Source organism: Heterocephalus glaber, unplaced genomic scaffold, assembly GCF_053883595.1.
Source record: "Heterocephalus glaber isolate CG9 unplaced genomic scaffold, H.glaber_assembly_v1.0 deba00001428, whole genome shotgun sequence".
NCBI classification, from domain to species: Eukaryota; Metazoa; Chordata; class Mammalia; order Rodentia; family Bathyergidae; genus Heterocephalus; species Heterocephalus glaber.
Genome location: NW_028258293.1, coordinates 27,483,705 through 27,493,056, shown reverse-complemented (window position 1 = coordinate 27,493,056; position 9,352 = coordinate 27,483,705). Strand labels below are relative to the sequence as shown.

The 9,352-nt window shown below is 55.2% G+C and overlaps 1 protein-coding gene across 6 annotated transcripts in view; it reads left to right on the top strand.

Moving 5' to 3' along the window:
- Positions 1-1,624: 1,624 nt before the first annotated feature.
- Positions 1,625-9,352, top strand: part of Arap1 (ArfGAP with RhoGAP domain, ankyrin repeat and PH domain 1) — a 59,017-nt gene continuing 51,289 nt past the window's right edge. For 3 of the 6 annotated variants that reach the window (XM_087211890.1, XM_004863290.4, XM_087211888.1), the window contains exon 1: positions 1,631-1,752. The gene's annotated coding sequence lies outside the window, so the exon portion shown is untranslated. Of the gene's footprint in view, positions 1,753-9,352 lie in introns of all 6 variants that reach the window. The other 3 variants (XM_087211889.1, XM_021243225.2, XM_021243224.2) reach the window with 2 other exon arrangements.

The following is a 9,352-nucleotide window of genomic DNA, read 5'->3' as shown; positions in this document are numbered from 1 at the left end:
CATACCTCTTCTTATCCTGTTTCTGATCCCTATTAGGTCACCTGTCCCTGTTGCATGATCCCTTTGCCTTTCACTGCTCTAAGGGAAGGAGTTTCAGAATCTCCTGTGGGCAGAAGTCTCCTGTGGGGGTCAGAGGGTGGGGTTCAGTGTGCCCTCTGGTCCCAGGCCCCTTGGGTCCAACCTATGGACTGGGCACCTTGAGCTCTCCTGTATCACAGAGGGAAAGGGAGGGGATGATAGATTTCAGGCCTCTGTTCTCCGTGGCTGCTCTGCTACCCCAGGGATACCCCTTCTGCTAGGTCCAGATGACCCCGTGCTCTGCTTCTGTCCAGGGCTTTTGGCCTCATACAAACGGAGGGCCCAGAAGTTTTCCCCAAGGTCTGGTCTGTCCTCCCTTTCTGGAAAGCTGCTTGTCTTAGCCTGGCCAGTGGAAGACACCTGGTCCAATTGCTGGCAAAAGGAGGGGTGTGTTCACTGAATGAGATCAAGCTAGGAATGTCTGGTTGTGCCTGAAGTGAGCAGGCTTGGAGTGTAGTCTGGAGGGAGCTGAGTGGATGTTTTGTCCCACATCCCCAGAGGTGGTTTTGGTGCTGGGGAAGTGGTCAGGAGTTATCACAGTAGATTTCTGTCGTATGCACTCCCCTAGATCCCCAGATGGAGGTGGTGTGCGGTTGGAGGGGAGCTTCAGGAGCAGACTTGGGGATTAGAGTTGTCTTGCCCAGAAGAACCAGTGGATGGCCAAGTAGGGGTGGAACAGGAGATTCTGTCACCCAGAAGGGTTCCAGTCCCAGCTTTGTCCAAATACAGTTCTGGGTCTGTGACATTGGGCAAGCCCTAGAACTTCTTGGAGCCTCATTTCCAAATCTGTAACCTGGGGTGATAATTTTGCCTTCAAGCAAATGTGGAGATTGAAATAAAGGAATAAATTGCTCCCCACTGGGCCTAGCATGTAGTAGGTAATCAAATTAATGACACTTTCCTCTTGCCATGCCCACCCTCATGAGAGCTGCTCTACCAAATATACCATTGTGTGTAAGGAAAAGCGGGATCCCACAAAAGTTAAGGTCTTGGGCTTGGCTGACCCCAGAGGTGCCCTTATCACCGGACCCAGAAATGGCTGCCAAGCCTGGGTGTTCTATGTGTACGTGCTGGGAGGAGAGGTGAGAATCTCCGGTTGTCAATACCAGTGAAGGTGCCTGGGTGCTGGGACCTCAGACTGGAGGCTGCAGGGAAGGGAATCTTGAGGCTCTTCTTTACCACCCTGCGCAGGGGGATGTGGGATGTGCGCAGGAGTGAAATGGGTTACCCTGAAAAATGACGCAGAGAAGGACTCCTGGAGGAGCTGATTAGGGACCAAGATCAACCGGCCTCAAGCGCCCCCTGTCGCCCTCGAAAATGAAGTGGGGCGCGTGTGTGGCTCACCCCTCCCAGGGGCAGACTCACAGGGAGAGGGTTGGGAGTCTGGGCGACATGGGGGGAGATGGGCGGGGGTGTGTGTGTGTGTGTGTGTGTGTGTGTGTGTGTGTGTGTGTGTGTGTGTGCAGCGAACTTCGGGACCGAGACTAGGCGAGGGGCGGGGCCGGGGCCGGGTCCCTGCCCCTTCCCCCCCACCTCCCTGGGCGTCACGTGGGGCAGGCGGAAGCACCCCGCGGGGTGGGTGCGCCCCGCCCGCGGCCGCGAGTTGGCGGTGGCGGTCTGAGTCTGGCGGCTCCGGGACCCGGAGTCCCCGCGTGGAGTCTTCGCTCAGAACAGGTTAGTGCGGCTGCCGGGGCTTCCTGCTCCCTAGCCTCCTCTCCAGGTGTGCCTTGCAGTGTCCCTTGCCGCAGAAGGGAACGCTGAGGCCACGCAGCGACTCCGAACCCGGCCACCATTTCCCGGGCTCATCTGGTTTGTTCTCCTGATTGGTGGTGGGGATAGGGGTCGCCTCGTGAGGTTGAACTGTCGGGTCTGAGGCCGTGGCGAGGAGGGTGAGCCGGCGGACACCCGGCTTCCAGCCCTTGCTTCTTAGGCAGGAAGGCTCCCAGGCTCCGGAGCTCGTCCGCTCTCCGACGCCTTGATTTTTCCCAACTGTGAGATGAAAACTCCCACTCCACTGACCGCGGAGACCCTTACATTTCTGCAGATCGAATGACCCTGTGTCCTGGACCTTTGGGGGCTCCAGTGACCTTGGACAGGGTACTTCCGGTCTCTGCACCTCAGTTCCCCACCAGTAATTGGGGGCATTGCTTCCCAGGAGCTTACCTGGCCCAATTGCTGGAAAAAGGAGGAGGGTATGTTCATTGAATGGGATCAAGTTAGGAATGTCTGGTTGAGCCTGAAGCTTTTTTGGATGTTTTGGTGGGTGTCTTGTCCCAGATCCCTAAGGGGTGTTTTTATGGTGCTTGGGGAAGTGATCAGGAGCCATCACAGTAGATTTCTGCCGTATGCATTCCCCCAGATCCCCAGAAAGAGGTGGTGTGGGGTTGGAGGGGGGCTTCAGGGGCAGACTTGGGGATTGCTCAGGGTCCCAGATGGAGACACTCATGATGTCTGTTCCTCCAGGTAGGAGTGTTGAGGCGGGTGCAGGGGGAGACCTCCTAGCAAGATCATTACAGGGTAGGAGCCCAGCAGGGCCAGGAAGACAGGTGCGGGCAGGTGCAGGCCCAGGGAGGAGATGACTGGAATGCGCCTTGGCAGTTAAGTGGCACCTTTTAAGCACAGGGTCCTCTAGGGGAGGGCATAGCTGTGGAGAGGCAGGAGCTTGGATGGTGTGTTTGAGGAATGGCAAGGAGATGGGTGTGGTTACACAGGGTGGGAAAGGAGAGAAGTAGAAAGAACTCAACTTTGTGTGGCTGTCTGGACCCTGGTCTGCAGACCCTTCCTCCTCACTGGCCATTTGCTCGCTGGAATAGGTCAGGGGGAAGGTGTCCCAGAAACATTGCTGACTGTTTCGGTGGAGGTGGGCACAGCCCCCAGGGCACTATTGCCCCAGTCTTCATTTGGGCAGTTAGACCCCTCCCCAAGCTATTGCTTCTCCACACTTCCAGAATCAGCCTTTTGTGGAGGTTGCCCCTCTTCCCCTCACCCTCCAGAAGTTTCCTCCTCATCCAAATCTTCAGGACCTTTGGAATTGGGAACTTCAGGTTTCAGAGATGGGCTGCTTATCGCCCCCTCCTTCCAGCCCAGCCTTTCGGTCCTGTGTAATGACACTGTTTAGGAAGAGTGGCCTGGGAACTGCAGGCAGCGGTCTACAGAGTCATGAGACTGACTGGGACCTGGAGTCCCCACAGCCACCGAGCTGTCTGTGACTGCAAATCCCCACCCTTTTCAGAGCCTTCATTTCCTCATCTGTAGGATGGGGTGATAAGCCCTGGCTTCTTGCCTGAAAGAGACTGTGAGGAAGGACGCAGGCCTGTCAGAGTCTAAATTCTGCCAGCAGCAGTGAGTGTTAGAGTGAAGGCAGAACTCAGGGGAAGGGTCAGTTCAGGAGGTGGGTGACCTCAGAGTATTGAGGACAGTGGTGGACCAGACCTATGGTATCAGCTGGAGGGAGGGAGGTCCCCATCACTCTCTGGGGCCTCTCCCCACCCCACTCTCCTTGGCTGAGCTCAAAGCCAGCCGCCAGTGCCCAAACAAGAGGCCTCTGTTCCCAGGGGAGGGGGAGGGGAGGCAGGCCCTGGGCTCCAGGCGCCTGTCCAGCACTGACCCTGGCCCCCCACCCCTCTGGGTCTTAACCCTTAGGATCCTGGACTGCTTGAGGGCTGGTGCCCCTTGCCTACCAGCTATCCCCTCTGCCCGGTTTAGGCTTCCAAGAGTTATGTCGCTTCCAGAGGGAGTGTAGTAGGATATCAGTGGGAAATGGGGAAGGAAGGAGGAAAGGGGTTGGGGAGAGGCTGGGCAGATAGGGCCATGGACACTGAGACACCACTTGGTCTAGAACTTTTCTTTCACAGATGGGGAGACTGAGCCTAAGGGGCCAGCAGTCAGGCCAGAACCACACAGGGAGCCTGGGTGGTGGGGTGCTAGGGGGCAGGGGGCAGGAAAGGTGGTAGGATGGGGAGAGGAAGCTCTCTGGGACCCTATGCTGGGCATGGCACATTTGTTGCATTATTTAACTTCACAACATTGGATGAGATGAGGGTTCCAGGGGAAGACATAGAGCCAAGGCAGCAAACATGCCTGGAGCATTGTTGTAGGCGTTTTCATATATATTAACCAACTTAATCCTGTCAGTGGCCCTCAAGATTAGGGCCATTCTACAGAAAAGGAAACCGAGGCCCAGCGAGGTTAAGTAACTTACCCAAGATTACCGTGGCTCGGGGTAGAGTCAGGACAGGACCCAGGCATGTGTTTGCCTCCTTTGGCCTGTTTTCCCCACCCTGAGGCTGCTGTCATCCAGCTCTGCTCACTGAAGGCTTTCTCCTGGGTGTAGCCAAGGCAGCTATGAGCAGAGTGTGACCTGAGCCAGGCAACCCCAGCCCCTCCCTCAGGAGCAGTGTCCATCCCTTGGGTAGCTCCGTTCAGTCCCCTCCACAGCCCCATGCAGTGTGGTGCTTTATGTTTTATGGGTGGGTGCCGTGCTCAGAGTGGCCATTCAGAGGTCTGAATAGCACAAAGATATGGGGGCCCTCAGATGTCCCCCTCCAGTGTGTACTCCCCACAAGCTCAGGCCACCAGCTCTGACTGGGGAGGAAGTCCTGGCCACCTACCCCCATCCTGGGCCTGGCCTCCAGACCTATACATTTCAACCAGGAGTCTGGAGATGATCCCAGGTGTCAGGGATGGCATCAGTTGGCAGTACATGGTTAGTCTTCTGCATGGCCTTCATTTAGAATGTCTCTCTCATCTTTTGGGTAATAGTTTGGAAAGAGAGCCTATTTTCTAATTTATTTATTTATTTTTTTGTGGTACTGGGAATCAAACTCAGGACTTTTTTTTTTTTTTGGTACCGAGGATTGAACTTGGGTCATTTGCACTTGCGAAGCAGGCGATGAAACCACTGAGCTAAATCCCCAGCCCAAACTCAGGACTTTTGAGGCAGGTGCAATGCCACTGAGCTAAATCCCCAGCCCAATTTTATTTTATTTTTGAGACAGGGTCTCACTGTGTAGCCCAGGCTGGCCTCATATTTGAGGCAATCCTCCTGCCTCAGCCTCCTCAGTGCTGGGATTATGGGCATGCCCCACCACACCCGGCTTAAGCCTGTTTCATGATTAGGACATCTGTCCTAGATTTCTGGGACAGTTAGAATGGTTGAGAGGGGATGTGGAGCTAAGTGACCAGTTTGATAATATTTAGTACAGTGGTAATAAATTACTTTTATAGTAGTAATAGAAGTAGCTATTATTTCTTTCTCATCTTTTCTGTCTTTTCTTTTCTTTTGCAGTGCTGGGGATTGAACCGACGGCCTCGTGCACACTAGGCAGGCTGTCTTATTGAGCCATATCCCTAGCTCAGCAATTGCTTCTTGAAAGCTTACTGTGTGCCAGGCAGTGTGCTGATTCCATTTAATCCTCAACAATAGTCTGATGGGATAAGCACCATTCCCATTTTACAGATGAAGAAACTGAGGCTCAGAGAGATTAAGCAGTTTGCCTAGGATCATGCATTCCTTAGAATAGCTGGGAGCCTCTGTTGCTTCACAGTGAGAACCCTGAGCACTGGGATGCATTGTAGACAGAGGAGATCCAAACCCACTCTTACCCTGGGAATTCCCAGTTGGGATGACAGGTAGATGAGAGGGCTACCTGGTCAGTTGACACTGTTGGTGACCAGCTGTGGAGCTGAAAGGTATCCTGCTCAAAGACTGGACTAATGACTGTTGAGTCCTGAGCCTACAGGGGTACAGCCTTACCACAGGTACCTCCTGGATACCTGCGTTCTGCTCTTGTTCTTCCTGAGCTGGCTTTTGGTAATAAAATGGTTCTCCCAGGCCCCATATGCTGATGAAGAGACAGGTCAGTTGAAGGTATGTGATCTGCCAGTCATCTTTCAGGCCCAGGGCTCTGAGGCATGCCCCTACCCAGCCTGGGGCCTGAGGGCCCCTTGAACCCCTGAGCTTCTTTCAGCCCACACTGCCCACATTGCCTTGTCACAGGGGCCCAAGTTTATCCCTGAATAAACCAGGAATCAAATCCACTTAAGGTGCCTGAGGTCTGCCATAGCTAGGTGTCAGCAACTGAACAGACCTGGGACAGATCTCCAGAGTTACGAGGCTGAGACGCCGACCCCACCTGTGGTCAGGTGTGTGGTGCTCAGGGGCAGAGAATCCCCCTTGGAGAGATATGGCCAGATTTCCTTCTTATCATTGTGCAGGGAAAAGGGAAATGCCAAGGGTGGGACCTGTCCTGACCACTCCTCTGTCATGTCCTAGGGCTGTGACTAAGGGCCACATCTGAAATCTTGGCTGCCCTGAGGCCCTGGGGGAAACTGCCCTGGTTGCACTTCCTTTGGCTAGGCCAGTGTGGGGTGGGTCAGCCCCCAGGACCAGGAGGAGTAGCAGGCCTGGGTCTCCTCAACTTCCCGGATGCCCCAAGGACACTGCCCTGTGTCTGAGCATCCCTGTTTTTTGTTTTTGTTTTTTGTTTTTTTTGGTACCAGGCATTGAACTTGGGACCTTGCGCTTCCAAAGTAGGTGGTGGAACCACTGAGCTAAATCCCCAGTCCTGGGCATCCCTGTTTTACTCCTCTCCTCAGCCCCACCAGCTTCAAGTATGGACCGTACACTGCAGGAGCCAATCAAATGGAACAGGTGAGAGGTGAAGGTGGCAGGGAGAGAGGGCCGTTCCCACCTCCTCTCTCCCTCCTCCTCACTGGCTGCCAGGATGCTGAGATTCTGAGTTGATTCTGGGAGATTCAAGGACTCCAGGGTTTCTTGTGCCCACGGTTCCCAGCTTCTAAATTTCCAAGTCCAGGTTGCAAGTGCCTGCAAAGCCTGGAGTTGGGCTTAGTCAACCTTGAGTTGAGGGTGCAGCCTCTGCCTCACCGTTTCCAGATCCATAAAGCCTAGACCATTTCACAGGGCTGGGGAGTGGGTCACACCTGCTGGCCTCCAGGTTGTGGGCTCTCAGCACCCCCACCCCAGCACACATACTCTGCTGTCTCCCTGCTGGAGAGGGCCCCAGGGACTCCACAGTTACAGAAGAGCCAGTTGTCTTAATGGTGGGAAGAGACAGGCTGAGCCCCACTGCGTTCTGAAGTGGTGGTGGGGCTGTTCCCCCTGGGAAGCCCAGAGAGAGTAGGGGGCTGGCTGGTCAAGATATGGCTCAGCAGACCCAGGTCAATTCTTTTGTTTTGTTTTTTTGGTACCGGGGATTGAACTTGGGCCCATGTGCTTTCGAGGCAGACGCCCGAACCACTGAGCTAAATCCCCGACCTTGTTTTGTTTTTTTGAGGAGGATCTTGCTATGTAGTTCAGGCTGCCCTTGAATTCACTATGTAGCTCAGGCTGGCCTTGAACCTGTGGCAATCCTGCTGCCTCAGCCTCCCGAGTGCTGGGATTACAGGCAAGCACCATCACACCAGGCCCCCAGGTGAATTCTTGAAGGATCAGAGCCAAGTTTGGGGACCTCTATGGAGAGGGCTGGTGGACAGAGACCTGAGTCAGGGAGCCTGAGGAGAGGCACTGTCTTGCCTTGGGGTACAGAAGCTTGGGCCTTGCCTGCCTACTCTGCCTACCCATAGGGACCTGCGGGCAAAGTGGCTGTGCTCAAAGGGCCCTTGGAACAGTCCCTTGGGGAAGGAGTCCTGTTCCCTGCAGGGCAGAGCCCTCTTCCTGCCAGTTGCCTGCCTGAGCGAGCGCCTTGCTTGACTGCTTCCAGCCCCTTCCTGTGCCACCTGTCTGTGGGAACTCTGAATGTGTCTTCAGCATTTGCTGTCTCAGGGGTTGGGGGTGGGGATGGGGCTGGCTCTGCACCCATTGATGTGTGGGCTGCTGAAGCTCTTACCTGGTCTAGTCTTGGTCTCTTAGTTTCTATTGGGGACCTTCAGCGGGCTGCTGTGTGGTTTTGCAGCTAAGACAAAGTCGTTTGTTCCCAAAAGGACCTGGGAGGGGCAGGGCAGGGCAGTGAACTGATGCTTTTCCAGATGGCAACAGGACAGTTCTGGGGTGGGTCTCCCTTTGGTGAGTGGGGTGCTAGTGTTGGCTAAGATCTGCCTCCTCCCTTAGACTGAGCTGTTCTTCCTTCTCCTCCCAGCTGGATGTGTTAAGCCCAGGGACTCTGAAGATCCAAGGAGCATCTAGTGGTTCTGTGCCAGGGATAGGAACCAGGACACTTACCTGCCTCTACTTCCTGTGGCCTTAAAACCCACATTTCTCAAGGCAGAACTGGCCTGGCCTACTTGGAGGGGGCAGGGTTTGCTCCAGTATCTCTGAAATCATCTGAGGGGATCCCTCCATTTCTTCCAAAAGCAGATTACAGGAAGGTACTGTGCTTAGCTGGGGGACCAAGGCCTGGGTCCTCCTCCTGACTTGCTCTGTGGCCTGGTTAGGCTCTTGCCTGTCTCGGACTCACTTTCCCTTGTGGAAATGGGGAGGGTTGGACAAGGTGCTCCTCATGTCTGAGAAGCAGATGATTAGGGTTGTGGAGAATTCAGGGCTGGGGCCGGGCAGCTGGAGGGTAGAGGTGGAGCTGGCAAGCACCTGTGGAATGAGAGATGCCAGGTGCTGGGAGGCTGGAGGCCAGGTTCTAGCCATCCTTGAGCCTGACTTGCAGTGTGACCTGAGCTCCCTGCTGTCCATGTGCAAAATGGACAGTGTCCCTTTAGCCTAGAGATGTTCACTGCGTGCCACCTTGGGGACCCAGAGGAATCAGACCCCTGCCCTGCCAGGATTGGGATGAGAAAGAATGAGTACGTGGCAGACACGGTCACAGAGACGTCTGGTGGGATCAGGGCTGTGACTGTGGGGTCAGGCTGCTTCCTGGAGCAGTGAGGTGGGCGACGATGGTCGAGGCAGAGGGAACTGTGTACACAGAGGCCTAGCAGGGAAGTGCTGATGTTGGGGCTCTGGAGTAGAGGAAATGAGGGAGAGCCAGCCCTCCCCCTCTGGGGGCCAACAGAGAGCCATGGTAGGTCTCCCCAGGGCTAGGGGAGAGGTGGCAACTCCCTTGAGGGTGGCGGTTGGTCTCAGAGACTCCTGGAAGTCTGGGTGGTTCTACCCTATTCTGGGGACGGTTGAGCTGTGGGTGGGCAGCATGAGGGGTTTGAATGTCATCACCTCCCCTGTGTGTAGGGGGCTCCCCAGCAGTGTTTATCAGGACAGCCCAGCAGGAAGTGGCTGAGGCAACCTCAGCTATCGAAAGAGGTAGGTCTGACCACGGAGGGTTCCAAGGAGCCCTTGGAGCCTCAGAGTCAGACCTTCAACTCTGAGACC